Raw genomic sequence first — 27,991 nt, 5'->3', positions numbered from 1 at the left:
CGGTGAGAGACTGCAGGCAGAGGTACCAGCTACACAGCACCCGGGTCTCAACCCTCCAGCATAAGACAATAAATGCTGACTGTTGTCCAGCAATTAAAAAATGCAAAATGTGAACTGATTCATCTTTCCTTTAAAGGAAAAAGACAACCACTTTGGATAAAAGAAACACAAAGAAAACCCAACTATATGCTCCTTTTTTAAGAGACCCAGCTCCCCATACTGATGGTCTTACAGAACAAGAAACCCTTTCACTGCAGATTATATATATATATGTATGTATTTTGTACCGGGGATTGAACCCCAGGGACCCTTACCCACTGAGCCCCATCCCTGGTCCTTTTAATAATTTATTTACAGACAGGGGCTTACTGAGTTGCTTAGGGCTTCTCTAAGTGGCTGAGGCTGGCCTCCAACTTGCGATCCTCCTGCTTCAGCCTCCTGAGTTGCTGGGATTACAGGTATGCACCATGGCACCCGACTCACAGATATATACTTTCTGTCAAATGTTTTATGTATACAAAAGATTGAGCATTCACTTAAAAGTTTAAAAATATAAACATGCCAAAAAAAAAAAAAAAACAAAACCCCAAACCGACAACAACAAAAAAACACAATGACCCAATATGGAGAGAGAATATATTCACCAGAACCAGACCACCAAGGGCTCATATGTTGGAATCGACAGAGAGAGAGGTTAAGTAACTATGATTATTAAGATGTTAAAGAATCTAATAAATAAGGTCACTAGCATGTGTGAAGAGGCAGAGGGTGCCCACAGGGTGCCGGACACTGGAGTCGCATTGTTTATGATAAGAAATCAGCAGATCATCTCATGAGGATTCCTTACATGGGATGAGTCACTTCTCTCCTGTCACTTTCAAGATCTTTCCTCTGACTCTGCCTTTTGACGGCTTATGATGCCTCTGGGTCGTAAGATCTCCCTGTGCACAGCCCTGCCTGTTGGCTGGACCTAGATCCCGGGAACATGCCTTCTGTGGACATCTCAGGCCTCAGATTTTCTCTCTTTTGTAATTTTGTTTTGTGTGTGGCTGTGTGTGTGTGTGTGTGTGTGTGTGAGAGAGAGAGAGAGAGAGAGAGAGAGAGAGAGAGAGAGACAGGGCCTTGCTAAGTGGCTGAGGCTGGCCTTCCACTTGCGATCCTCCTACCCTGGACTCCCAAGTCTCTGGGACTGTGAGTGTGCGCCATCACACCACCCTGTTGGCTTTTTTTCCCAAGATTCCTGGTTACGCCATGGTTTGATTTACCTGCTGTCCACCCCAGGTAGCCCTAACATTCAACAGCTACCTCTGGTTGTCTGTGACAAATGCCCCCATGGTAACAGTGGACTGCCACCAGCACCTGCTGAGTCAAGTCACATAAACAGTCTTGCAAGTGGGGCGCTGCAGGCGGTCACCAGAACAATGGTGGCCATTCCCTGGGAATTGTGGCTGGGAGCAGCGGAAGAGCTCCACACCCTCTCTGCCCCCTGCAGTGGCTGGCTAGCTGTGGGCTGGCACCTACCTAGGGGAGGCCAGTTTCAGAGACGTTGTGAAGCAGTGGGGGAAGGGAGGGTAAGTTAAAATGCCTGGTGCTTTGCAGAGAGTCTTCCACTTTCCTTCAACAAATGTTCCTGGATTGCTGCAAGCCTTGGGTTGATTATCAGAGTTCTGAAAAAGTCGATTCTGACGATTTTTGTCAGTATTTTCATTACTTTTATGGAAGGGGATTTTTCAGAGGATTTCAGTGCACTCTTTTTACCAACATGCAGGAATGGTATGGTATGAAGTCACAGTTATTAACATACTGGATAGAGAGAGAAGAGGAAAGAATCAAATCCAAATCAAAACATAAAGAGATAAAAGACTGAGAAATAAAGCCTGGCGCAATGGTGCAAGCCTGTCGTCCCTGCCGCTCGGGAGGCTGAGGCAGGAGGACTGTGAGTTCAAAGCCAGCCTCAGCAATGGCGAGGCCCTAAGCAACTCAGAGAGACCCTGACTCTAAAGAAAATATAAAAAGGGGCTGGGGATGGGGCTCAGGGGTGGAGGGCCCCTGAGTTCAATCCTTAGCACACAACCTCCCCCCCAAAAATCTATAGGATCATCTCAAATGTCCAAAGCATACGTTCAAGTGCAGTCCCAACATGAGAAGAAACAAAGGAGGCAAAAGAATACAGAGATAAAACCCAAGAATCCTCCAAAATTACTTAAAGACAACGAATTACACATCCCAGACGCTCAGAAAAATTCCAAGCAGGATGCTTTTGTGAGGTTCTTAAATAATTCCTGAAGTAATGGCATATTTTTGAACACAGACAACCATCAGCTTAAAAAATGCCATTTCTACAGCAATCTTAAAAAAGTAACCAAAAAAGCACAAATAAAAAGCCAATAGAGGAGATCATGGAATTCTAAATATACTGGTTCATCCACCCCAACTCCCCAAAAGAAGCCAAGAGGAGGCAAAGGGGAGAAAAGAATTGGTGGGACACAGAAATTCAAGATGACAGATTTGAGTCTGATGCCATAAATAATCCCATTAAATGTAAACCAATTGAAGCCCCCTGTAAAGTTCCCATTGCTGTTACATGAAATGGCCAAAACAGTAATAGTAGTCATGGCCTAAAGCACACGGACGCACCCTCCCACGTTTCTAGAGATGGGAAATGTCTGGCTGTTTCGTGTGACTCAGATCAGGGGTTGATAGGCTGCCACCTTGGCTTGTGGCCTTACAACAGCTGACCTGCCCACACTCGCAGCACCTGCCTCACTTTCTGGCCTCCCTCTCTGCCTGGGCATGACCTGAATCATGCTGACCCCATCTGGATAGTAAGATGCTCTCCTGTCACATCCTCAACTGGATCACACCTGCAAAGTCTCCTGTGCCACATGCAGTACTTGTTCATAGGTTTCAGGGGATGAGGAACCGGACCTCCCAGTGCTGGGCAGGGGGCGGGGTTCAAGTCTACCATGTCCTCAAGGAAAGGCCAAACCCTGACTCTATGGTGTTGATGAGATGGTCTATTTTACTCCCCAAACACTGATAGAACAAGCAGACGAAAAACCAATAAGGATATGGAAGATCTGAACAATATTATTATCCAATGTGACTCAAGTGACATTTATAGGACACTATATCCAACAACTGCAGATGGGGGCCCTGTGCTCCGTCCTCAGTGCTGCATATAAATGCATAAATGAAATAACATGAAGATCCACAGAAAAGCATGAAATCATTCAAAGTATGTTTGATGGTCACAGAATTATTAAATCAGGAACTAGTACCAGCAAGATAGCCAGATAATTCTCGAATGTTTGGAAATTAAACACATTACTCTGGTGACCTGTAACTCCTTAACCAGGAGAAAAATCAGTCCTTAGAAAGAAACTTGGAGATGACAGAGATGCTGTATTTAGCAGACAAGGACTTTCAAACTGCCATTACTAATGTTTTTAAATATTCAAAGCAAATGTAAACATGGTGTTGTTAAGTGGAGAGACTCAGAAGGGTAAAATGGAATTTTAGGAGCTGAAAAGTCTATTTGAAATCAACGGCTGAAAGAGGAAATGCTAACTCAGTGACTGCGGTGACAATTTCCATCTCAAGTGGTCTAACTTGCAGGTCATTAAATTCTTGGGACAGGTAGTGGCAATGGGAAAACATTTGAAGAATAACAGATGAAAATTTTCCAAATGTGTTAAAGAAGCTCAACAAACCAATGCACCAATAAACACAAGGTAATTAATGCAGTAATAAAAATATAAAAACCATCCACCTGATGATTTTTAAAAACCCAATTTTCCTTGATTTATAAAACAAAACAAAAGGCTTTCCCTACAGAAATTCCCAGATGTTTCACTGATTAATTCTATCAAATATTTAAGGAAGAAATACCATTTCTAAGCAAATTCTTTCAGCAAATAGAGGAGAGAATATTGCCCAACTCATTTTAGGAGGCTATTACAAGTATTACACCAAATAACACAAGGACATTACAAAAAGAGAGATTTACATACTGATATTATTCAAGAAAAGAGGTGTTACTGGGCACGGTGGCCCACACATGTCATCTCAGAGACTCAGAAGGCTGAGACAGGAGGATTGGATGTTGGAGGCCAGCCTCAGCAACTTATCGAGGGACTAGGCAACTCAGCAAGACCCTGTCTCTAAATAAAAAATAAAAGGGTTGGGGATATAGCTTGGTGGTTAAGTGCCCCTGGGTTCAACGTTCAGTACCAGATAGATAAAATTCCTTTACAAAAAAAGAAAATGGAAAATGAAATCCGCCGATATGTAAAAAAAAAAAAAAAGATAATACCTCATGATCAACTGGGGCTCCCACCAGAAGTCTACGGTTGCTATAACATAAAAAAAAAAAAAAAAAACAATATACTTAATACATTATCAAATGGAAGATGGAAAAGCACATGACCCTTTCAAACAAATGCAAGAAAGTTGTGTGATAAATAAAATCCCCATTTATGAAATCAAGCAAACCAGAAACAGAAAATTTCCTTCACTTGATGAAGGCTATGTTAATAAAAAATTTTTATGCAAAATCATGTTTACTAGTGAAATAGTTAATGCTTTTCCTTCAAGATAAATAAAATTAGTAAGATTGACTAATAAAGTTAATAAGATTGATTTAATAGACATATCTGTAGAATCTCTACTTCCAAAATTTAAAGCTGAGTACACCATCTGCCAAAAATTCATCATTCTTTTAGGTCACAACCACCAAAAAGAAGAAAAGAAATAATGAAAAACTTAACAAATGTAACCCAAAGGACAATATGCAACATGTCCTCTGAAATAACCTCAGAGCTAGGAGAAAATAATAAGATAAATTTCAGTTATTCCACATCGAATACATGTATGAATGTATCATATGGTGCTTCATGAATATGGACAACTTTTATGTCAAATAAAAATTGCAAAAAAAATTTTTTTTAATTGTAAAAAGTCAAAGTTCCATGTTTTAAAGAATATGGAAAAACTGATGATGTGTCTGAGAGGAACATTAATGGCCTTAAACGCATTTATATTAAAAAACTGGGTTTGAAAGAAATTCCTCATTTCATATACAAATAAAATAAGCCTCAGACTAGGTGAGATGGTGGTTGGACATGACATGTCCCCCAGGAGCTCACAGGGAGCCATGCAGGGATGACCCGAGGTGCATGATCAGACCATGGGTGACGTGACCCCACCCACCCCTGGGTTCACCCTTGGATGGACTCATGATAGGAAAGGACTGAACTGGGTGGTGAATGGAGGAAGCAGGTCACTGGGGGCCTGCCCCTGGGGACTGTGTATCTTGTCCCTGGCCCCTTGTGCCGTGTCCACCTGAGCCTGGCAGCTGTCCTGCACCGCACGCCAGCCACACTTTGCCACCACGTGCTGCCTCACCTTGGGCTCTGAGCAATGGGTCGGCTGTCCAGGAACCGAGCCTCTGAAACCATGAGCCACATACACTGCTCTCTAAGTTGTCACTGTCAGGAATTTTAATCACAGTGACGAAAAGTTAACCGAGGTGACTAGGTTACACAGACACAGGGCTATGAAGACAGGTTCCCATGTCCCAAGGACCTCCCAACATTCAGGGACTCAGTCATCCTATCTGAACAGTGTGGAGCGATGATGTGGATCACTGTCATCCAATGGGGTGCCTCTAACCTGGGCTGTCACAGTGTTTCTCGAATGTTGAAGGTGCATTTGATTCACCTGAGACTTTGCTAGAAGACAGACTGTGCCAGGAGGCCTAGGGCCAGCCCCAGACTCCACATTGCTAATGGATTCCACGATGTCACTTGAGCATCAAGGCCCAGGTCAGGCCTGCAGAAGGACAAAGGATGGTCCTAAGGACACTTGTAACCTCCTGTGGCCCCACAGTCTCTGGGGTCAAGGACAGTGTGCTCTGACTTTAAACCTAGCGCAGGATGAGGCTTAAGGAAGCAGGTTCAGAGGGAGGGAAATGTAGCTCTCAGTGCCAGACCTGTCACCCCTACTTCAGCAGCCCGGTCCACGCCTCTGAAACCCAGTCTCCTGTTCTAGGCCATGGGGGTGAACCCCACCTCTGTTTGTGAGCCTGCGGGAAGGTGATTCCATGAGGCCGACAAGGCCCTAATGGCAGCATCTGCTACGAGGGAGTTTTTGCAAGTTCAATGTCAGCCAAGAATCGTTTTCACGATAATAAAGTGTTATTATTAAACATTCAATCAGAAAAGAAAACATACCTGTTCATAACTGTCATGGATAATAGAGATTTAAAGTAAAACAGCAAATCTCAAAGACAAATATAACTTGGAGATGATCTGAGATAATCTCTACTTGGAAGTGGCGGTGCCATCTCCCTGTCTCTAAATAAAATACAAGGTAGGGCTGGGGAGGGGGCTCAGGGGTCGAGGGCCCCTGAGTTCAATCCCTGGTACCCCTCTCACTACCCCCCCCCCCAAGAAATGACCATGCTGGTCAGGAAGCCTGGGTTGAAATCCTGCTCTGACAGCCCTTCAGGAGACACTGAATGGGGAGTTTTGCTCTGAGCCTCAGTTTCCTCCTCTTGCTACCCTGGGGGTCACTGTGACTCTGCCCTGATGCAGGGCTCTGGTCTGAAGAGCCCTGCTCTCCCCCTCTCTTTCATAACTGGCTCGGGAGGTGCACACGTTACAGGGGTCAGCACAGATTGGCCAGGGGGCTGCCCCTCGTCAAGCCAGGGCACGGCTTAGACACGTCTTCATCAGCCACCAAGGGCTTCTGCAGAGGCCAAGTCCAGAGAAGTGGGGAGGGGCACAGCCGCGCTGGCACCGTGACCCTGGGGCTGAGCTCCTGATCCTGAATGGAGACGCCACCAGAGATCTGGGGTCTGTCCCCCACTCTTCAAATCCACCCACCTGTGTCTGGAAGGGGAGGGACAAAGGGGCCTTGCAGAGGGATGGGCAAAGTAGATCATGAATCCAGCACATTCGTCAGAGTCCCCGACGCTCACAGGACACTTTGAAGACAGGTTCTATTGCAGTCATCTGCTGAGAGGTCGAAGGTGTCCTGAAGTCCCCATTTCCTCAGGGAGAGTGGCAGGAAAGCAGGTGGCACCCGAGCACTGTCTGCTGGCGCTGCGCCCTTCCACACCTCCACCCCCAGGCTGTGGGGCGGTGCAGTGGACATGGCGTCCATGCTGGGGAGGACACGGCACGGAGGCTTCAGGTGTGAGGGATCGAGACAGATGGCCTCCTAGGCAACCAGAGCCAGCTCCTCCACGGGGCTGGAGGAAGGAGACGGCAGAGGGTTCCCGGGGACGCCCAGCTCTTCGTGGCTGACATTTCATCCAGCCTTGCCAGCTGTCTCCCTTCCTCTTAGCAACACCCCGGTATTAGTCAGGGCAAGAAGCACCATCTTGAAAACAAGGATCCGAGAAGTCTCAGGAAGCAGGAGCAAAGGCAGCCATGGGCACTCATTAATCACCAGTTGTTTATTACACAAGTGCTCCTTTAAGGCACACGTTATCCCCTGACATAGATAATGGTTATTATTATTTTGGGGTACCGGGAATTGAATCCAGGGACACTCGAGCCCTGAGCCCCGTCCCCAGCCCTGTTTTATATTTTATTTAGAGACAGGGTCTTGCTGAGTTGCTCAGGGCTTTACTTTTGCAGAGGCTGGCCTCCACCTTGTGATCCTCCTACCTCAGCCTCCCGAGTTGGTGAGATGACAGTCAAGTGACATTGCTTCTGGCTTAATAAGGAGTATTAAACTCACTTTAAAGGCAAGACATATAAGTCTGAGATGAGTGAAATCACCCAGGGCTACACAATCACCAAAATGGCCTAGCTGAGGAGCCAGATCCACGCAGTCTAATTTTCCACGAAAGCCTACCTTAAGAAACCATGAAATCACCTCTGCAGTTCTGATCAAGTTCTTGGGCACAGACACAAGGAGGGTGGAGATGACATGGCCTGCTCTGTGCGCAACTCCCTTGGTGGCCAGCTGGGAAGAACCCCAGATGGCACAGTGACAACCAGCCCAGAGGCCCTCTCGTGGGGTCTCATGGAGATCAGCAGGCAGGTGGCCTGCTCCCATGCATGCACCTGTCCTGTCACGCTGCTCCCTGTCACATGCTCAGCATGGGGCCTTTCTGGTCCTGTGAAGTGACACTGGTTCTCCAGAAGCAGATGGGGCTGGCCCAGGCAGGGTGGCCGGAGCTGGTCCACACGGCCCACGCCCCGTCTCCTCCAGGACGCCCTCTCCGCAGGACAGTGAGGCCCCAAGGATCCGGGGAGGCTCATTCCTAGCAGAGAAAACAAATGCTGAGGCTTCTGAGTGGGAGCGAGTGTGGCACATCCAGGGGACAGCGAGGACACAGCTAACCCCATGACAAACAACTAGGTGGGGGGGTGGGCATGAAAACCAGGCCGTGGCCCAGAGGCAGGGCGTGCAGGCTGCGCGGAGAGGCTGGCAGCAGCCTCTCTGAAGGCGGCTGCCCAGGAGGATGGCCTGTTACCTCTCCCCGCACCACGCCCTTGCTCCCCGTGCGCACACAGAATCCTGGCCGCCGTTATGACAGCTATAGCTGCACAAAGGCGGCAGGGAGAGGCCTTTCAGAGGAAAGAATATGCAATTTCCTAGCTGAACACCTTTTAAAAGGCAATGCTGGAGAATCAGATCCTGGCCTGGGAGCGAGGCAGGGCCATCTTTGGGCGCAGGGCAGCAACGCACCACTTGAAATGAGCTAGCGTCAGGCGGAGCGGAGAGAGCGCAGCGCCCATCTCAGTTTGCAGGTGGAAGGGGCGCAGGGGGCGGGGAGAGCTAGGAATTCTGCAGCTCTCTTGCACTGTCCTGGGGGTCACTGTGACTCTGGGGTGCAGCAGCCGTCTGGGCCCCAGGTCAGAGAGAGATTCAGGAACTGAGCTGAGTGGATCAGGGGCTCTCACGCTCACAGGAGCCAAAGCAAACCCTTCCCCAACCTGGTGGCCGCGTCAAACTGAGGGTCCGGCATGCTGATGAGTTGGAAAGGGCCCGTGGAGAGTCATGAGGTCAAGGGAGCCGAGGAGCAGCCACTGACCGGCCAGGAAACAGGTGGACACGCTCAGATAACCAGGGCACGCAGGAGCAGCTCTGGAGAGATCGGGGGCTCTGCGGGTGACACTGTCTACCCTGGGGCTGAGGTGACAATGCTGGAGAATGTGGGGCAGCCGCCTGGAGCCAGTGTGGGCTTCCTGGCGCCCCCCACCCCCCATCATCTCCAGGCCCACGAAGGAAGCCGATCCACTTGAGGGCTTCAGGAACAGTCAGAGAAGCCAGGCGCAGTGGCGCACACCAGTGGTTCCAACGGCTCCGGAGGCTGAAGCAGGAGGATCGCATGTTCAAAATCAGCCTCAGCGAGGCTCTAAGCAACTCAGTGAGACCCTGTCTCTAAATAAAACATAAAATGGGGCTGGGGACACGGCTCAATGGTCCAGCACCCCTGGGTTCATGGCCAGTACCACTCCCCACCCCCCAAAACCTAGAGACCTGCTCAAGCTCTCTGTGGATCTGCCCAGAGCCTCTACCCAGGCTGTCTTGAGAGAGTGGCTGTCTTCTTTCTAAGAGGGGGCGAGGTGTGCACCTCTGCCTTGGATCAGTTAGGGCTAGGCCCCAGACTCGGGCGCAGACGGTCACCCTCCCACAAAACAACCCTGAAGAAGTGTCAAAGAATGGAGACTGATTTGACTGGGACCCCAGGGACAGAAGCCGTGGCAGGAAGAAGGACCCAGGCAGCAGGGCTGCAGATCTCAGGCCCTCCTGGGCGCTCCCTGGCGTCCAGCCCACTCCCCGAGCCTGGCCCTCAGCCCCACGTCCACGGGGAGCCCCGGCAACCCTCAAGAAGCCCCTGGATGCTCACAAGAGCCGGGCAGATTCCTATGGCTGCTAAGTCCAACCAGCCACACGCTGTCATCACTCTATTAGCACATGAATTCTCCCATAGCTATCGATCCCCCGCAAACACAGGAGCTTCATGAGAAAAGAGCCCTGAGTCACCTCTGTGTGTGTCCCCAGGTCTGGTGGCTGGCAGGTGACATGCTGCATGACTCTATGGTGAATAGGATCTACCCTTCTAAGCTGCACGAATTACTTGCTACACAGGAAGGATGGTCATTAGACAACGGTGTTGGTGACTCTGACAGAAGCTTCACTTGGTCACCTGACAGCAGGTTATCATTTTTGAAACTATTCCTGTAGGGGTCATGTGTTTATTGTCCAACAATTAACATTCATCACTGTCACAGCCACTACCTATGGACAGACACTGGATGCGGACCCTGGACCGAGGCAGAATGCAGACACAGGTCTGTGTGACGGGGACACCTGTGTCCTCCCCACTCACCATGCTGTATTCCCAAAGGTCTTTTGTTTCAGGCAAGGTGGGGGACTGGGGCTAGAACTCAGAGGCACTTGACCACCGAGCCCCGTCCCCAGCCCTTTTTGTATTTTATTTAAAGACAGGGTCTCGCTGAGTGGCTTAGTGTTGAGCCATTGCTGAGGCTGGCCTCCAACTTGTGATCCTCCTACCTCAGCCTCCCGAGCTGCTGGGATGACAGGCGTGGGCCATTGCACTCGGCCCAAAGGTCTTTATCAAAGAGATCCCCTGTAGAAATCATTCTAACAAAGTTGCTGCTCGAAACATTGTTCAGAAGCTGTTTCAAAATCAACGCATTAATGACCCTGGTAACATGCTATATAAATGACAAGTATTCTATCTTTAAGGGATTTATCAACTTTCTGGAAAGAGCCAGGTTTCCGACTCTGGGCCACGGTGGCGAGGCGTTCTGCGGAGGCAGAGGCAGTGACAGAATCTGAAGTGTACTGTCCAACCCGGGGACCCTGACTGCTGGTGCGACTCCTAGACTGGCCAGCCTTCGGGGTGCAGGGTGCCGACTCTGCCTGCGCTCTGGGAGGTGCGAGCATGTGCCAGAGCGGGGTGTGTGCGTCCTCACATACGGGGGACTGCGTCCTCCCCGGGCACCCAAAGGCGAGCCTCCTGACCCACACAGTGGCTCCTGAGCAGTGGTTCTGGGCCTCCTGTGGCATTGGCCCCGCAGGCACAGCTGTGCAACTCCGAGGGTGGGAGGACAAGAGGCCCAGGGAGGTCTTCTCAGCCCTGCCCAGATCAGGAGCCCCAGGGTCCCTGTGTGGCAGTGCGGTGACGGCCCTGACTCAGTGGGCACTGGTCTTTCCTGGTCCCATGCCACCCTCCCCTGTCTGGGCTCGACTCCTGGAGGTGCGCCTGCGGCCCTCCCCCTTTTCCTATGTACCCTGCAATACTCCAAGGAGCTCCTGGTAGCTAGCTCCAGGCAGGACGCCCAAAGGTGCTGGAGATGGGCACACAGAGGCTCAGGGATGCACGAGCCAAGGAAAGCAGCCCTGGCACTGAGTTTGGTGGCAGGCTGTTGGGAGATGGTGCAAACAGAGAAGGAGAAGAAGAGAGGAAGAGGCAGAAGAGGCTTCCTCTGATGACCACAGGAGGCCACAGATGGGCCCTGCACACGTTCGATTCTTCATTAAATGGGCCTGGTTTGGAATTCCCCCAGGGCTGCCCTTACCACACACAAGGCCATGGGGGTGCTCGCTGTCCCCTCTCTGTGCTGTGGCGGGGCCCTGCTACCAGGAATAATGAACTCCTGGAGCCTCCTCAGACCTCGGTGGTCAGAAGTGATTTCTCCTCCATCTTTTATGTCCATATGTATATATTTAGCTGTCAGTGGACCCTTACTGGCCGAGTGTCTTGATGCACCTTGGAAAAGCACTTCTCTTGTTCTTTCAAGTCCCCCTTTGCAGGAAGGGCCCCCAAGCAGCAGTAGCTCCAACACCCACAGAGCATGAGTCCCCCCAAGACTCAGCACGCGCATCACAGGCCCATTCTTAACGCGAGATCAATGGCGTGGTCTCCTCTGGATGCTGAGCCAAACTGGTCTCTGTTTTGGTGGGAGTGGGAGGAAAGGTAGCCTGAGTTGTCCTTCCCTCGGGCTGCGGAAGTGCTGGCCCGTGGTCGCGGAGACGGACGGAGTCTGCGCACATATGAATGTGAACAGTGCCTGGGGTGGGGCACACCCGCTCACATCTGCTGGTTCCAGGACAAACACACACCTCTGCCACTGCCCGGGACACCACCCCAGGGCTGGACGCCTGCAGCCCCAGCAGGAGCCTCTGTTGGGACAGAGGTATCCTCTAGAGTCCTGCTCTATATGAAGTGTTGGGAGCCTAGGGATCAATGAGTCAAGGTGTCTGGCATCATGGTGGAGGCATCTGGAGGGGACAGGCTGCTTGCACTGTCCAGGGCAGGCCCAGGCAGGGGCTAAAGGTGGCGAAGGGCTGGGGCCACCCGGAGCGGAGAACAGGTGCAGCTCGCAGATCCCAGTGGTCAGGGGCTCTGCTGTGGGCAGCTGTGGTGTTGCATGGCTGGAGCCCGGAGTGGGCAGAGGAGGAGCAGGACACGCTGGGCAGGAAAGGCAGGCAGGGCCAGAGGCCAGGGGACCCCAGGCTCCACAGCCAGAGCCCTGGTCCCGCTCCGCAGGAGGTGGAGAGGCGCTGAGCATCTCCAGCGCTTCCTCCTGGGCCAGTCTCTGTCCACATAGGAGCAGACCACGAAGGCGAGGGCGCCAGGTGAGGAGACTGTGCGGCTCCCCTGGGGTCAGACAAGATGTTGGAGGTTGGCAGCCAAGGCTCCTTTATCAAGAGGAATTTAAAGGACAAAGCCTGGCGGTGGCGGGGGGACCCTCTGAGGGCACTAGAGGCCAGAAGATGGTTCAAGAGCCAGGACTCCTTCCAGATGCATAATCTTCTTGGTGATCAATGGCATCTAGTGACATCAGGTGGCACAACACCAGCTGGTGACACCACCTGAAGAAGACCCGCTTCCCATGTGGCAGAACCGTTCCCATCAGACTAACTCCTGTGACACCAACACCACAGGCCAGTGGCAATCCTGTCTCTGGACCCAACAGCTCTGCTTCCTCGCAGCTCTGGGGGCTAGACGTCAGGCTCCAGGTCCAGCAGGCTTGCTGTCCATGGGGTGTGTCCAGGTTTGTAGACAGCCACCTGCTTGCTGTCCCCTCATGGTGGAGACAAGGCAGAGCTCTGGCGTCTTTCTCTTCTGATAGGGACACTAACCCTGTGCCGGAAGCCTGTCCCGTGACCGTGTCTACTCGGAATTCCCACTGGACACCACTGCCCCGCAGGTAGGGACACTGTATGTCTTTGGGGAAGACGTGAACATTTAGTCCAGAAAACTCCCTGCACAAGACAAGTGATAAATTCTGAACAAAATATCAAACTACAACCCTGTGAAGGCCTTGGAGCATGGCGGAGAGCAAGCAGGTGCTGGAAGACAGTCAACGTAGAGGGAAAATGCGGCACTGGCTAAGTCGACCATCTCTACGGGTTTCACCCAGGAATAGGTCCCAGCTGGCGCTACACCAGGAGCCTGCAAATCACATAGCAAATCAAGAATGAAGCGGAACACCGTAGGAAAGACGGCTCCAAATCCTGCACATCCACTGCCTGCATCTTGGATAACCTCAGAACTACTCGCATTGGGCAGAATTTGTGTCATGCAGTCAAAACTGTCTGTACTGGGTAATCTGACAGGCGAAATCCCTTATGTTAGAAAATTGGTGCCAAGCTGTATGTGGTGGTATATTCTGGAATCCCAGTGACTCAGGAGGCTGAGGCAGGAGGATGGCAAGTCTGAGGCCAACCTGGGCAATTCCGTGAGACCCTGTCTCAAAATAAAAAATTAAAAGGGCTGGGGATGCAGCTCAGTGGCTAAACCCTGAAAAACAGAAAAGTCGATCAGATCCATGGTCCATACACGTACTTTGTTTGCTTCTCGGTCCTGGGAACTGACGGGTGCTCTACTGCTGAGCCGTCTCTCCAGTCCTTGTTATTTTTTATTTTGAGGCAGGGTCTCACTGACTTGCTCAGGCTGCCCTTGAACTTGTGATCCTTCACCGCAGTCTGAGTAGCTGGGATTACAGGCGTGCTCCACGGTACCTGGCTTATAGATCAATTTAAGAAGCTCAACAAACAAAAGCAAACCAACTAATTAAACCCCAAATAAGTAGAAGGAAGAAAGTAATAAAAACAGGAGTGGAAATCAATGAAATAAAGCAAACAATAGGAAAAAATCAACAAAGTCAAAAGTAAGTTCTTTGAAAAGATCAACAAAATTGATAAAGCCCTTGCTCGGCTGATCAAAACACATATGATCGATGTGTGGGATGGGAGGAGGAGTGTCACCGAGGGCTGCCGACAGGACAGGCCATCCGATCGTTATGTGTCAATTGAAAATAATAAAAAAGTTTTAGAACATCACGCAGGCTCCTGGGGCTCAGGAGGACACCAAGAATGGAGTGGCTGGGGACAGCTTTGAGAAGGGCCTCTTTGGGGAGGCAGGCAGGGACTAGACATGAGGGGACTGGAGTAAACACGCCACAGTTTCTGATGCCACCACACCCTGCCCCCAAGAGAGCGAGCACCCTTCTTCTTGTCAAAGGTCACACGTGGCCCTCTGGAGGGCACTCTGTGAGTAGAGATGTCAGAGGTTTAAAACGGCTGGCACCTGTCCCACCCAACAGGACGGGTGTGAAATAGAAGTCCTGCTTCCCAGACTCCAGCGTGGCCTAGTTCTGGGTCTGTCAGCCGCCTGTTAGGTTCTGGTTTCCTGACACCTCCTTTTATTTAATCAACCAGAGCTGGATTCTACTGTTCCATTCAGAGTCCCAACTGTTGCCAGAGGCTTGGGCATCCCCAATCAGGACACATGGCAGGTACCCGGGGATGGCACTGCAGCCAGTGGGAAGGGACAAGCAACTTCCCGAGGAAAGACACCAGAACATGGGCCAAGGTCCAAGGCTGTACCCATGTAGCAGGAAGCCCATGTCTAAACTTTAGACCAGGCTCCTCCCCTCAGCTTCAGCAAGGACCCAAGACCCAAGGCCTCCCTAGATGTGACCAGGACATATATTTTTGCCAAGAAGCAACGAGAGAAGCAGTGATAAGAATTCTCTTGGGCTGGGCGCGGGGGTGCATAACTGTAATCCCAGCCACTCAGGAGGCTGAGGCAGGAGGATCGCTGAGCCTCAGCAACAAAGGAGGCCCTAAGCAACTCAGTGAGACCCTATCTCCAAATAAATACAAAACAGGGCTGGGGATGAGGCTCAGTGGTACAGCACTCCTGAGTTCAATCCCTGGTAACCCCTTCCCCCCCACAAAAAAAAAAAAAAAGAATTCTTGTGGGGCCAGGAGCAAGGAAATGGAGAATCAGCAACCCTTGAGATGTGTGTGTCCTTCACCAGGAGATGGCAATCCTATCTCTGGACCCAACACCTGTGAAGCTCCTCCTCCCCCCTGGCTTTCACGGTCTACCTTCAAAGTCTTGCAAACCAACAGATAAGGACCCCAGCACCCCTCCTGGCCTGGCTGTCGCTCAGCGGCCGCTGCTTGCTGCCCGCAGGGAATGGGGCACTCTGCTCGGTCCCGGGCATTAGCCAGGAAGCCCTGATGTCACAGGCTGCTGTGTGCAGAGAAAACCCTGCCAACTTGTCTAATTAATTCATCGCTTATCTATTAGGGGCTGGAGGCAAGAGGTGTTCTCCCTCTTTAACAGACTTGGAAAAGAAAGGAGGGTAACCTACTTAACAAGTGGATGGCTCAGGATGGAGCGAGGGGGAGGAGGGAGCAGATTGGAGGCCTAGCTCAGCAGTCTGCTCCCTTTTCCTGACACTCACCCCGTCTTCAGCACGCACTCCGCGCCAGACCCTGAAGCGCAGAACTCATCCCCTGCTCTCAAGCTCGCAGTTCAGCTGATGAGAACGGCAGGCACACAGCTAGCTCATCCACTGAGGCCCTCGCTGTCACATGGGCAGAGTGTAAAGGAGTCCCAGAGCCAGGGTCTCAGGCAAGTCATAGAGCAAGGGTTCTTTGATTTTCCGGGGTGCAACTGGGGAGGCCCCGCTGTTCCTGTGGGGACCACTGTGGTCATGGTAATGGATACCTGGCCCACAGCAAGTGCCTGATGACTGTCTACTCCGTCCACCTTCTCATTCCCAAGTTCTAGGACAAAGCCTTGAACTCCTTTTGCACAGGCTCCGTGTTCATCTACCTTTGAGCCCAGGGACCCCAGACACAGTGATCGCCACACCTCGGATGGACGGAGCTCCCTCGAAGAGGCGAAGCGGTTATTATCACCATTAACACAGCTGGGCGACCCCTCCCTTGGGCAGAGCCCTGGCTACTCATCAGAGCCTGCGGGCACTGTTGTTTATTGGTTCTACCACGTGCCAGTCATCTCAGGGAAGAAAGGGCCTTCAGCAAGGCAAACAAAACAGGTGACAACACCAAAAAAGCCCTCAAAGGGCTGCGCTGCTGACGGAGTCTGCAAAGTGACAAGTTTTCATCCTAGCCAGGGGGTGGGGGCAGAGGGGCAGGAACACAGGAAGGTTGCAGAGACCAAGCCAGGTCCTGATTTCAGGCACCTGCAGAGCATCCAGGGAGGAGGTCAAGTGCATCCCCCTCCACGGTTCGGAGTTAGGAGCGCCTGCTGACGGGGTGGCCCAGCAAGAGGGAGGAGGTGACACTTCCAGGGAACACATGCAGACTGAAAAGAGAAGGGGTGTCAGTCTGGGGACCCAATCTTCGTGGTGGCAAGGGGAGGAGACAGATACGGACCAGGCCAAGGAGTGGAGGAGAGGCCCTCAGCGCCAGAACCCAAGGGAGGTTCACGATGAAGCCCAGCCCCCACCTGAGCCCCACCAGGTGGTGTTTCTCAGACTGTGTTCTGGGGTCTGCTGTGGGAGGGCTGGGGGTGGTCCGGACAGCCCCCCACCCTGGTTTCAACCACAGCAACCCCAGGGGGATTTGTCCTACTAACCACCTCCTGAATCATGCTGCCTGTATTTGTCCAGGACCCTTGTGGCTCGAGCCACATACACTGTCTCCTGGCGTCCCCAAGCACCAGGCGCTCCCTCCCGCCCTCCAGCTTTGTAACTATCCCCCCAACACCCCCCACCCTGAGCTGCTGCAGGAATAAGCTTCCTAAGACACAAATCTGATCATGTTATTGCCCTGCTTATAAAGCCTTCAGTGGATTTATAATGCCCGTAGAAAGAGCCCTAATCTCCTTGACACAGATTCCAAGGGCCCGAGTGACCTGTCCCTGCTCATCAGGTAGCATCCCCCCAACTTCTTTTCCGACACAAACCATCTATGCTCTTACTCCTGGGGACTGGTCCCCTTCCTAGTGGGCGTCCCTCTCCCCGCCCCTCCCGGAGTCCTTCACCTGTCAACCCTATTTTTAATTCAAGTGCCAGGTCTGGTTTCCTGGGGAAGTGTCCTGGCCCCTCAGGCCATGGTGTCCCTTCTCAAGGACCCTGGGCTCCCTCCACGCAGCCCATGGCTGGAGCTTGTCCTAGTTCTGTGAAAACTGGCTTCAGTGGAAAAATTGGAAGATGTGGAAACAAAGTCACACCATGGAGGGAACTTGCTAGATTGCTACTGTCGGCGTACTGGGTGGACGGGCACCTGTCTAAGGTCACAGGATGTCACTCTGAGTGTCTATTTTTTATTTATTAGATATAAGACCTGAGATAACTGATGGTCCCGCTGGGTCTCATTTCCCCTTCTAAACTTGGGTTAAAATGAAGCCCCCATCACGTCAACCCCAGGGTGTGATCACGTAACCCATAGAGCGCATGGCGCGCTGCTGGTGACGGCAGGGCGAGGTCTGTCAGCATCCTCTAACACCCGCGGGAGAAGGCGGCCAGCTGCAGGACCCGAGCCCCTTCCTGAGGACTTGCTATTTGCTGAATTACTAAGCTAGAAGCTGTCCTCGCTGCCCAGACAGTCACTCCCCAGGTGCTGCGGGCACAAGGCTGCCACCAATGAACTCTGGCCTTCGATCAAGTTCTTCACCCTGAATCAAGCAGCCGTTCTGAACTGGGGTTGGTGCAATTCCATCCAAAGAGAAAACAGGAGCGAGACCTGATCGACAGGCCAAAGTCCTCTTGTGACATGATCCCAGCTTGGCTGCGGCCTGGACTCTCTCAAATAAAGGCTGGGCCTGGCGACTTCAGGCGGCCCTGGGAGATGGTTCTGCGGAGGCTATTTCCTAATGACGGCCAGGAGTGGGGTGACTGGCGGCAGAGCACCGCAAGAGGGGACAGACTGCGGGACGATGCGTCTACCCAGAGTACTCTTGGGTGCTGTTCTTCCAATTCTTCAGCGTCAAGGATGATCTTAGACGGAAGCAAAGTGACACGCAGCGGGAGGCCCACGCTGCAGTTAAGTGAGAGAGAAGGGCACAGAGGTTGCAGGACCCAGTGAAAGAGAAGAACAGGACCAATTTCATGCTGTTTATAAGAGACAGATCTTTAAATATAAAAAGACTGAACACGAAAGGGTAGAAAGAGACACACCGAATGAAGGAAGCTAGAGGAGGTTAAGAACAGAGAAACTAGAATTTACGGCAAGACGTCTGATGGAACATTGCTTCCCAGAGAGGAAGAACCACTTGGCACATCAACAGGCCCAGCTGAAGATGCCCACTAATTATTTAAGTGTTTCTCAGTTAGTGTCACTTAAAGTCAGGGTCGACGTGATGAGTGGGAGGAAGAGAAACACCCAGCCTAACTGGAGAGGGGACACTTGGGGACTGATGGACGGAGGAGAGACATGCACAAGGGACGAGGTCACACAGAGGCCTGAGTGACAGAACCCACCAGCCTGAGCCCTCTGGAACACGAATATCACAACCAGCAACTCCCCAAAACAAAAGCGAAGCCCCACCACTTTCAACACAATGGAGCGTTTTCCAGAGCCGCCCAGAGGCCATCAGCACGTGTCAATAAGTTTCATGGACGGAAATCACAAAGTACATTCCCTGACCACCACGGAATAAGGCACAGAGACGGTGAGATACCCAGAAAATTCCCCAATGTCTGGAAGCAACATCCTTCTAAGAATTCATGGCTTGAATTTAAAAAAGAGAGAATTAGAAAATAAATTGAGTTAAATAATAATGAAAATCTGTACATGGAAATTGTGAATGAAGCAAAAGCTGTGCCTGAAGTAAAATATGTAGCTTTGAAAGAATATGCTGGATGGGCGGGGTGTGGCCCAGTGGTGGAACACACCTGGCACGTGGGAGGCACTGGCTTCGACCCTGAGCACCACATATGAATAAATGAATAAAATAAAGGTCCATCAACATTAAAAAAAATTAAAAAAGAATATGCTAGAAAAGAACAGTTTAAAATAAAAAACTTCAGATTCCACCTCAAGAACAGAGAAAAAGAAGAGTGAAACAATCCCAAGAAGAACAGAAGATACTAGGAATTAAAAACAAATGGATGAAACAGAAAATAAATATATAACTTAAAAAGCCAAGAAAGTCAAATACTGGTTCTTGGAAAACAACTGGTATTCTCAGCAATTTAGGAACAGGAATCAGACAGAGTGTTGATAAAAACCCACAGCCAATGTCGTACTTACTGGGGAAATGCTGAATATCGTCCCTAAAAGTCTACAATTAAGAGAAGAATGCTGATATGATAATTTCTATTCAAAATTGTACTGGAGGCCTCACCAGAGCAACAAGCTAAGAAAAGAAGCAAAATTTAAAAAAAATAATTTCCAACCTTTAAACAGGAAGGAAAAAGTAAAATTGCCATGAGTCTCAGATGGCAGCACTGTGTATGTAGACCTAAATAATACATTAAATAATGAGCAAAAATGTCAAGATTGCAAGAATTAAGGTCGATACATAAAAAATCAATTCTATTTCTATATATCAGCAATAAGCAAAAACCAAAAACAAGAAAACAAAATTGAAAGCAATAGTATTTTCATTAGCAAAAGTAAAACACCTAAGAATATGTCTAACAAAAAAGACCTAAGAACACTGCAGAGAAACAGGTGAAACACTACTAGGAAGGTCCGAGCGATAGATAAGGTGCAGCAGACAGTCTGTGGGTGAAAGGCTCCAGAGGGTTAGATGCCAATCCTCTCCAGGATCATCTGCAGATGCTAATGTGACAAGCTAATCCTAAAACTGGTACAGAAACGCGAATGATCTACAAAAATTAGGATAGTCTTAGAAAACAACTAAAGTAGAGACTCAATATGCAAGATAACTAGACCTATCGTAAGACTAAAGAGTAATTCTGGCACAGGAAAGAAATATGGACCAATTTAACGGAACACAGTTCAGAGACAGCACGTGTGCAGTCAAGTGATTAATGGCAAGGTCTCCTGCAATTCAGTGAGGGAACAATAATCTTAATGAACAAGAACCCGACCTAATACCTTTCACAAAATTTAATTCACGGTGAATCACAGATGTACATGAGAACAATTAAAAAAACTGAGTTCCAGATTCAGTGTAATCCCTAGCAAAATCTCAGCTGCGTTTTTTTTTCAAAAATAGAAAAAAAATCAAAATTTCATATTAGATCCCACAGAACCCCAAATAACCACACTACATCGGAAAAAGAACAAAATTGGAAAACTCATACCTCTTGACTTTAAGACAGTGTGGCACTGGCATAAGGGCAGACATAGAAATTCATGGAATGGACTTAGCATTCAAAAATAGCACCTTATATTTATAGTTATTGATATTCACTCAGGGTGTCAAGTCCTCACAAAGGGGAAAAGAACAGTCTTTTCAACAGATGATGTGGGTACAATTGAATTTCCATTTGCAAAAGAAAGCACTTGGCCCCCTACCTCACCACACATACAGAACCTAACTCAAAATGAACTAAAAATCTACGTGTAAGAGTTAAAACTAAAATTCTTAGAGGCAAACACAGGAATCCATCTTTGCGATCTTGGTAACAGATTCTTAGATATGACACCAAAAACACATGTGACCAAAGATAAAATGAACTTGGTCAAAATTTAAATCTCTTAGGTTTGTTTCAGTCACCTTTTTTTGCTGCTGTGACCAAAAGAGCTGACAAAAACAATTTTAGACAAGGGAAGTTTATTTGGGGCTCACTCCATCCCTCAGGCCCACTCTATAGAATGGTGAAAGTATTTGCAAAGCACGTATCTCCTAAGAAACTTGTGTCCAGAATATATTAAAGATGCGTCAACACAAAGGGCAAATAACCTCCTATGGTCAATGGCCCTGAACAGACATTCCCTCCAAGAAAATAGACAAATGGCCAGTAAGGATATGAGAAGATGCTCAGCATCACTGATCATTAGGGAAATGAAAATCAAAGCCACACTCCCTGAGATCACATCACCAACAGGACAGACAGTAATAAGATATAATTATAATATTATAATTATTATAATATATTTTATTATAATATAATAACTAATAAGACAAGAAGATGACTCAGTTGTTCTGCGAGATGCTGGTAGTTCCTCAAAACACTGAACCCCAGTTACCATCGTCAGAGTCATTGCAGTGAGAGTAGAATCAAAACTACACAGTCCAAAATGTGTTTGTGTGGGTTGTAATCAACACTATTCATGAAAACCAGACCCTGGCAACAAGCCAAATGTCTACGATTGATAACAGGTAAATACAATATCATTTAATGGAACACACACACGTGGTACAACACGGACGAACCATGGAAACAGGAAGCTCAGCTGAATTTGGACCCAGCCAGACACAAAGGCTTCGCTGCAAGAGTCTACCTGCAGGACCTGTCCAGAACAGGCCAATCCACAGAGACAGAGAGCAGATCCATGGCTTCCATGGGTGGCATTGGGGGATGGGAGTTACTGCGGACTGAGAGGCATGGGATTGGGGGGAATGGTGTGGAAATATTCTGGAATTAGACAATGAAAATTAAAACAATTGACAATAAGGGATGACAATTAAAATATGGAACCCAGGTGCAGTGGCGCATGCCTGGCATCCCAGCAGGTCCCACAAGCTGAATTTTGACCATGGATGCTGCCTTTTGGTGCACCTTATGCCAGTAAGACTCTGAGGGTTTATGGACTCCGCCTCCAAAAGCCAAGGCTCTGGCGTGTGACAGTCCCCTGCTGAGGGAAAGTCCCTGGTAATGAGGGCCACCGCCTTTCAGGAAGAGACTTGCTGCACAGAGGACCTGGAGACGGTGGCCAATCGGCTCAGCTTGTGTGGGCAGAAGAGTTCATCTTAACTGGTGAAATGTGAAGGCCACCTTGTTGCCATGGCGATCTGCATTAGAGAACGCGGCCCACACGGCAGGCCATCGCTTCATGTACCTTGGCTTATTTTCTGGTAAAAATACATTTAATACAGAGTCCAGACCAGTGCAGGTGAGATGCAGTGAACGAGGGAGAGGCGGGCTGGCCACCCCGGAGAGGACGCAGAACTCTCACAGGCCCGTGGGACAAGGAGTCCAGAGAGGGACGGATGGGGCTGGCTTGGTGAAGACAGGAAGTCAAATGATGCCAGGACACCTGGGCGTGGGGACAAAGAGAAGCTCACCTGCAGAGTCCCAGTGAAGGCGGAGAATGCGGATTCCCTCCCCACACACAGGCTTCCCCAGGAGGGCAGTGCCTGCAGCTAGGAGGCTGGGAGAACCATCTAGAAGGAAGTCACCAGAGAGGAAGGAAATGTTTGCAAGCACCTCCCACTAACAGTCCTTCTGTGCTTCACAGGTCATCTTGTTCATGCCACCAAAGGCCACCAGGGCGACTGTCCCACTCCACTCGGAGAGAGAGGCTCTGCAGGGTGGCTGGACTGTCCACAGAGCCAGGTGAGCAGTGGCCAAATCAGGATTCAAACCCAGGCTTCTGTGACTGCCCTCTGCACATCCCACAGCTCCGGGTGGCATGGGGCCTGGACCTGGGGAGACTGTGACAAGTAGGGATGCGGAGGAGACTCTGAGGAGGACACCTGGGGGTGGCAAATAAGAGAAGGGAGAAGCGGGCTGCTGAGGGGGGAGGGCAGGAGAGGAGGAAGGGTCAGAGGCAGCCAGAACGGACCCCAGAAAAACTCAAAGTTGTGAATGATACACTAAGAAAAGCAAATGTCATGTCTGATACAGCTGTGTGTGATAAAGCCATTCTGATATCACAGCAGCCACCAGATGACACAGATAGCTCTAGAGCAGGGCTTCCAGCCTATTTTGAGGTCCTTGTTTCAATTCTGATGAAATCTTTGTACAAATGAAAATTTGGAACCTTGTTCTTTTAGTTGTGGATGGACACAGTACCATTTATTTTATTGATCTATTTTGACGAGGTGCTGAGGGCTGAACGCAGCGCCTCACATGTGCTAGGCGAGTGCCCTACCACTGAGCCACAGCCTTAGCCTGAAAATTTGGGACTTCATGGGCTCGATCTACTTAGCAAAACCCCAACACACTCGATGGTCAAGGGAAGACGACAAACTGCGCCCGTCCCCTCTGCGGGCCCCGCTGCCTCCTGGCTCTCAGGCCCAAACATAGGCAGGTGGCCAGGGGAGCCAGCACCCTGCACTCACAGGTCAGGAGCTGCCCAGGGAGGGTGGGAGGTGACTGCCCACTGTCACAGAACAGGGCACAGCAGGGCTCCCTGGAATGCCAGGTCCCCCGAGGGCAGGTGAAGCGAGAGTCCCCTCTTGCTCCTGCCACTGAGGGCGCATCTGTGGACGGGACAGGCCCCCTGCCCCTCCTGCCCAGTGCTCGCGGAGGCTGAGCAAACTCAGGACACTCTACTTGTCACCACCCAAGTCTTGTGGGGTTTGGGGCAGAGTCACCAACTCCCTCCTGTGTGTGCTTCAGCAGAGACACACAAATGCCCTTGGAGGCACAGAGGGACAAAATGCCACCACCAACCCTCAGGAGACACACCAAGTCTCCTCCCATCTTCTCCGCAGGTCTGTGTTCCCTTTCTGGCCACCTGTGTCTCAGCAGCCCATGGAGAAGCCACTTTAATCCAGAAACACAGCCGAACCCCCATTCCTGGTACGGTAATCTCAGCGATGCCTTGGGGAGATCCTCCCCATGTCATTCTCCATCTGGGTGGACATTGAGACCTGAGAGGAACAGGTTCCTGGCAGGTGTCCCAAGAGCGTGGGTGACTGACAAGTGACTGAGGCTTTGAGGGTCCCTACAGGAACAGCCTCCTGTCTCAAGATAACTGGTTCCATGCCTCTGGGGCGGGCCTAAGGGCTCAGGGTCTCTACCAGAAAGGGAACAAAGCAGGTAAGAGGAGTGGGTCCTGGGCTCCAGGCATGCTGCACAGGTCAGGAGCATGGGACCCCGTGCCAGCCAGCCCTGGGTGTCTGGGGGAAGCCTGTACTCAAGTGATGTAGCCTCTGGTTTCTTACTCCAAAAGCAAGCAGTCAGTGGTGCACACCTGTCATCCCAGTGGCTCAGGAGGCTGGGGCAGGAGGATGGAAAGTTGAGGCCAGCCTCAGCAACTCAGTGAGGCCCTAAGCAACTCAGCAAGATCCTACCTCTAAAAAAGAAAAATAAAATTATATATGTATTTGTATATAAATATATGACAAAGGGCTGGGGGTGTGGCTCAGTGGTTAAGCACCCCTGGGCTCCAACCCTGATACCAAAATAAAAATAAAAAGCTAATGCTTTTCTCAAAGGTGTTTGTGATTCAAGGAGCTCCTTTGGGGTGACAGCACTGCAGTCGTGGTCAGGAACTAACAGATGCTCTGCACTGGATGTCTCTTCTAATCCATCCTCTCCCCCAGGGATTACAGTGTAGGGAAGTCCCAACACCAAGGGCCCTAGCATGTGTCAAAACAGTGACAGCAATGGAATTCACTGACCGGTATTTGGAACAGCCTGTTCACAGTCTATTTGATCTCCTACATTCCCTCTCTCCTGGTGAACAGGGTGGGGACAGCATTCCTTCTACAAGATGAAAAACCCCAGATTCAAAGAAAGGGCCCCGCTTACCCAAAGCCACCCAGCCATAAAAGGCAAAAGGGAGTTCTGAACCCCAAATTTCAAGGCTCACAGACCTACTGTTCACTATATAAAAGGAATTTCATGAAAAATATCTGAACTATTTTTCTGATTTTAAAGTCTAGACTTTTCCACAACCCCATGTTGAGTCCCTAGAAAAGACTCATGCTTACACTTTCATTTTTACAGATCTAATCAGTTTTATAAGACATCAACAAAATTATGAACACAGAATTTCTCACTGTATGTTCCCAGGCGGCCTAGAATCCACCGGGGAAGAAGGCAAGTCACAAACACCAGTCCTTCCAGGAAGACACCTCCAGGATCAGGAGACCACATGGACTGGGACATCTATAAGATAGAGATAGATATCCCCAGGTGACTATCTACAGGGAAGAGAAGAAACAGTCTTTACAAAAAGTAGCATCGTAAAAGTTAAACCGAAAATGGAGACGCAGCTCAAGGGGCATAAACAGGAAAGCATTCTCTGGCTGTGCCAGAAGCCAGAAAGAGACGCTGCTGCCAACTTTTAATACAAAGCTGATAACTGATCATGTGCAGAGCGCTGGTAATGCTGCTTTACTCCAAATTCAAAGTCAGATGCAGACGAAACATTTGGACGAGGCCACACAGAGAGAGCGGGGAGGCAAACCAGATCTGTGCCCGCAAATATGCACACTGGGGCCCTCAGGAAAGTGGCCAATGACATTCCAGGAAAGCGAGTATTTGTAAGACTTTATGGAGGACGGATGATATGCTCCAACGCCTTGGAAAAGTGCCACTGTGATGTTTGGATTTATAAAAAATTGCAAAGATACAAGATTGGAAAACTGTAGCTCCATAAACTTCCTTATAGGCTTTGAGTTTTTCTCTTCTAAGATACTAAACGCCAGGCTCTGCCAGGTGCGGGGGCGCACACCTGTAATTCCAGCGAGTATGGAGGCTGAGGCAAGAGGATTGCAAGTTGGAGGCCGGCCTCAGCCACTTAGCAAGGCTCTAGCAACTCAGCAAGACCCTGACTCTGTATAATAAAGTTACTGTGTGTGTGTGTGTGTGTGTGTGTGTGTGTGTGTGCGCGCGTGTGTGTGTGTGTAGAATATTACCAGTGTTCTTTACATGATAAGTTATCAGCTTTGTATTAAGAGTGGGCAACAGCATCTTTTTCTAGCTTCTGTGTGTATGTATGTGTGTGTGTGTGTATATATATATATATATATATATATATATATATATATATATATATATATGTATAGGGCTGGGGATGGGGCTTGGTGGTCATGCGCCCCTGGGTTCAATCTCTGGTACCAAAGGGCAGGGGGAAGCCATGTTCTTTCCCTCCCACCACCAGCAGGACAGAGGTAGAAGTAATGGCTAGATTCACTTGCAAACACCTGAAGAGGGACCTCATTAGGTGTGTCGAGCCGGCGTGAAGGGCAGATCCTCCAGAACAGATGAGTCTTCTAGGCTAGAAGCATTGTCTATGGGCCGCCATGTCACAGGGCCGCATTGTCTCATTTGGAAGGCTCCCCATGACACGGTCATTAAAGACAAAGAACAGCCATGAGATAAAGTTCCTTGAAGCAATGAACTGAATGTCCAGTGGCTGCCTTCCGTTCCCATCCGCAGGCCAGTGACTTCTGGGCACAGGGATTTCCTAAGTGGGACCATAAAGGCGTACGTCCTTGGTTCACATTTGTCAACAGTCTCATGAGACAGCTTGCTGCTACTCTGCTGGGCAGGGCACCATCATGCACACAGAGTAAGGTCTGAGGCACGTGAAGGGTGGAAAGTGGCCACGCTCGCAGGACTGGGGACCAGAGAGAGATGAGAAGCAAGTGGCTTGCAAGCCAGCTTTCCTCGACAGACTTTAGGAAATGATCAGCTGCCAACAGTCAAGACCTCTGGATTTCTAATTTAGAACAATAAGACACTGTGTCGACAGCAAGCCCAGCAATGCACAGAGGCTGGATGACCCCCTTCCCCCCACACCCCCGAGGCACAGTGCTCCCACATCCTTGCTATAGTCCACACTACATGCAAGTCCCTGTCACATGCAAGGCAAGGTGCATTTGGCACTGCACGGCTGCCATAGGATTCTGAGCTCAGTATTTTATTTTATTTTTAAATGATTTTAGTTGTTGCTGGACCTTTAGTTTACTCATTTATCTATATGCGGTGCTGAGACTGGAACCCAGTGCCTCGTATATGCTAGGCAAGAGCTCTACCACTGAGCCCCAGCCCAGCCCCCTTGGGAGCTCTTGGTTAGAATTACAATATTATTGAAAAGCACAATAACATGTTTCATCCAAAATTAGTGAGTCGATACAAAGAATCACAGGCGTATCACAGAGAGATTGTGATAGAGTGAGTACCGAATCAAGGAAGTCATGTGAATGTCTGATTTCCCAGTGTGAATAGAAGTTATGTTTCCACTACACAGTGATCTGTGAAGTGTGCCTAGCATTTTGTTACCCCCAAACTAATGCCCATACCTCAATTAAAAATGTTTTATTGTTGAGGGGCACGGAGGCACAGGCCTGTAACCTCAGCAACTTGGGAGGCTGAGGAAGGAGGATCATGAGTTAGAGGCTAGACTTAACAACAGCAAGGTCCTGAGCAACTCAGTGAGACCCTGTTTCTAAGTACAATACAAAATAGGGCTGGGGATGGGGCTCAGGGGTTAAGTGCCCCAGGGCTCAATCCCTGGTGCACCCCACCTCCCACCCACAAAAAATGCTTCATTGTTAAAAATGTTAATGGTCATCTGAGCCATCAGGAGTCACAATCTTCTTGCTGGAAGAGGGTCCTGCCTCAGTGCCAATGGCTGCTGAAGACTGGGGTAGCTGGGGCAATTTCTCAAACTGAGACAACAACAAAGCCTGTCGCATCAAATTGATTCCTTTCACAAAGGACTTCTCTGCAGCATGTGCTGCTACTTAGTAGCCTTTTACAGTAGAACCCCTTTTAAAATTAAGAGTCCATGCTCTCAAACCCCAGCCCTGCTTTATCAGCTAAGTGTCTGCACTGTTCTACATTCTTGTTGTCCTTCCAGCAATGACCGCAGCATCCTCACCAGGGACATTCCCATGTCAAGAAACTGC

Source organism: Spermophilus citellus, assembly GCF_964194105.1.
Source record: "Spermophilus citellus genome assembly, chromosome: 12".
NCBI lineage: Eukaryota > Metazoa > Chordata > Mammalia > Rodentia > Sciuridae > Spermophilus > Spermophilus citellus.
This window is presented reverse-complemented; position numbering follows the sequence as displayed.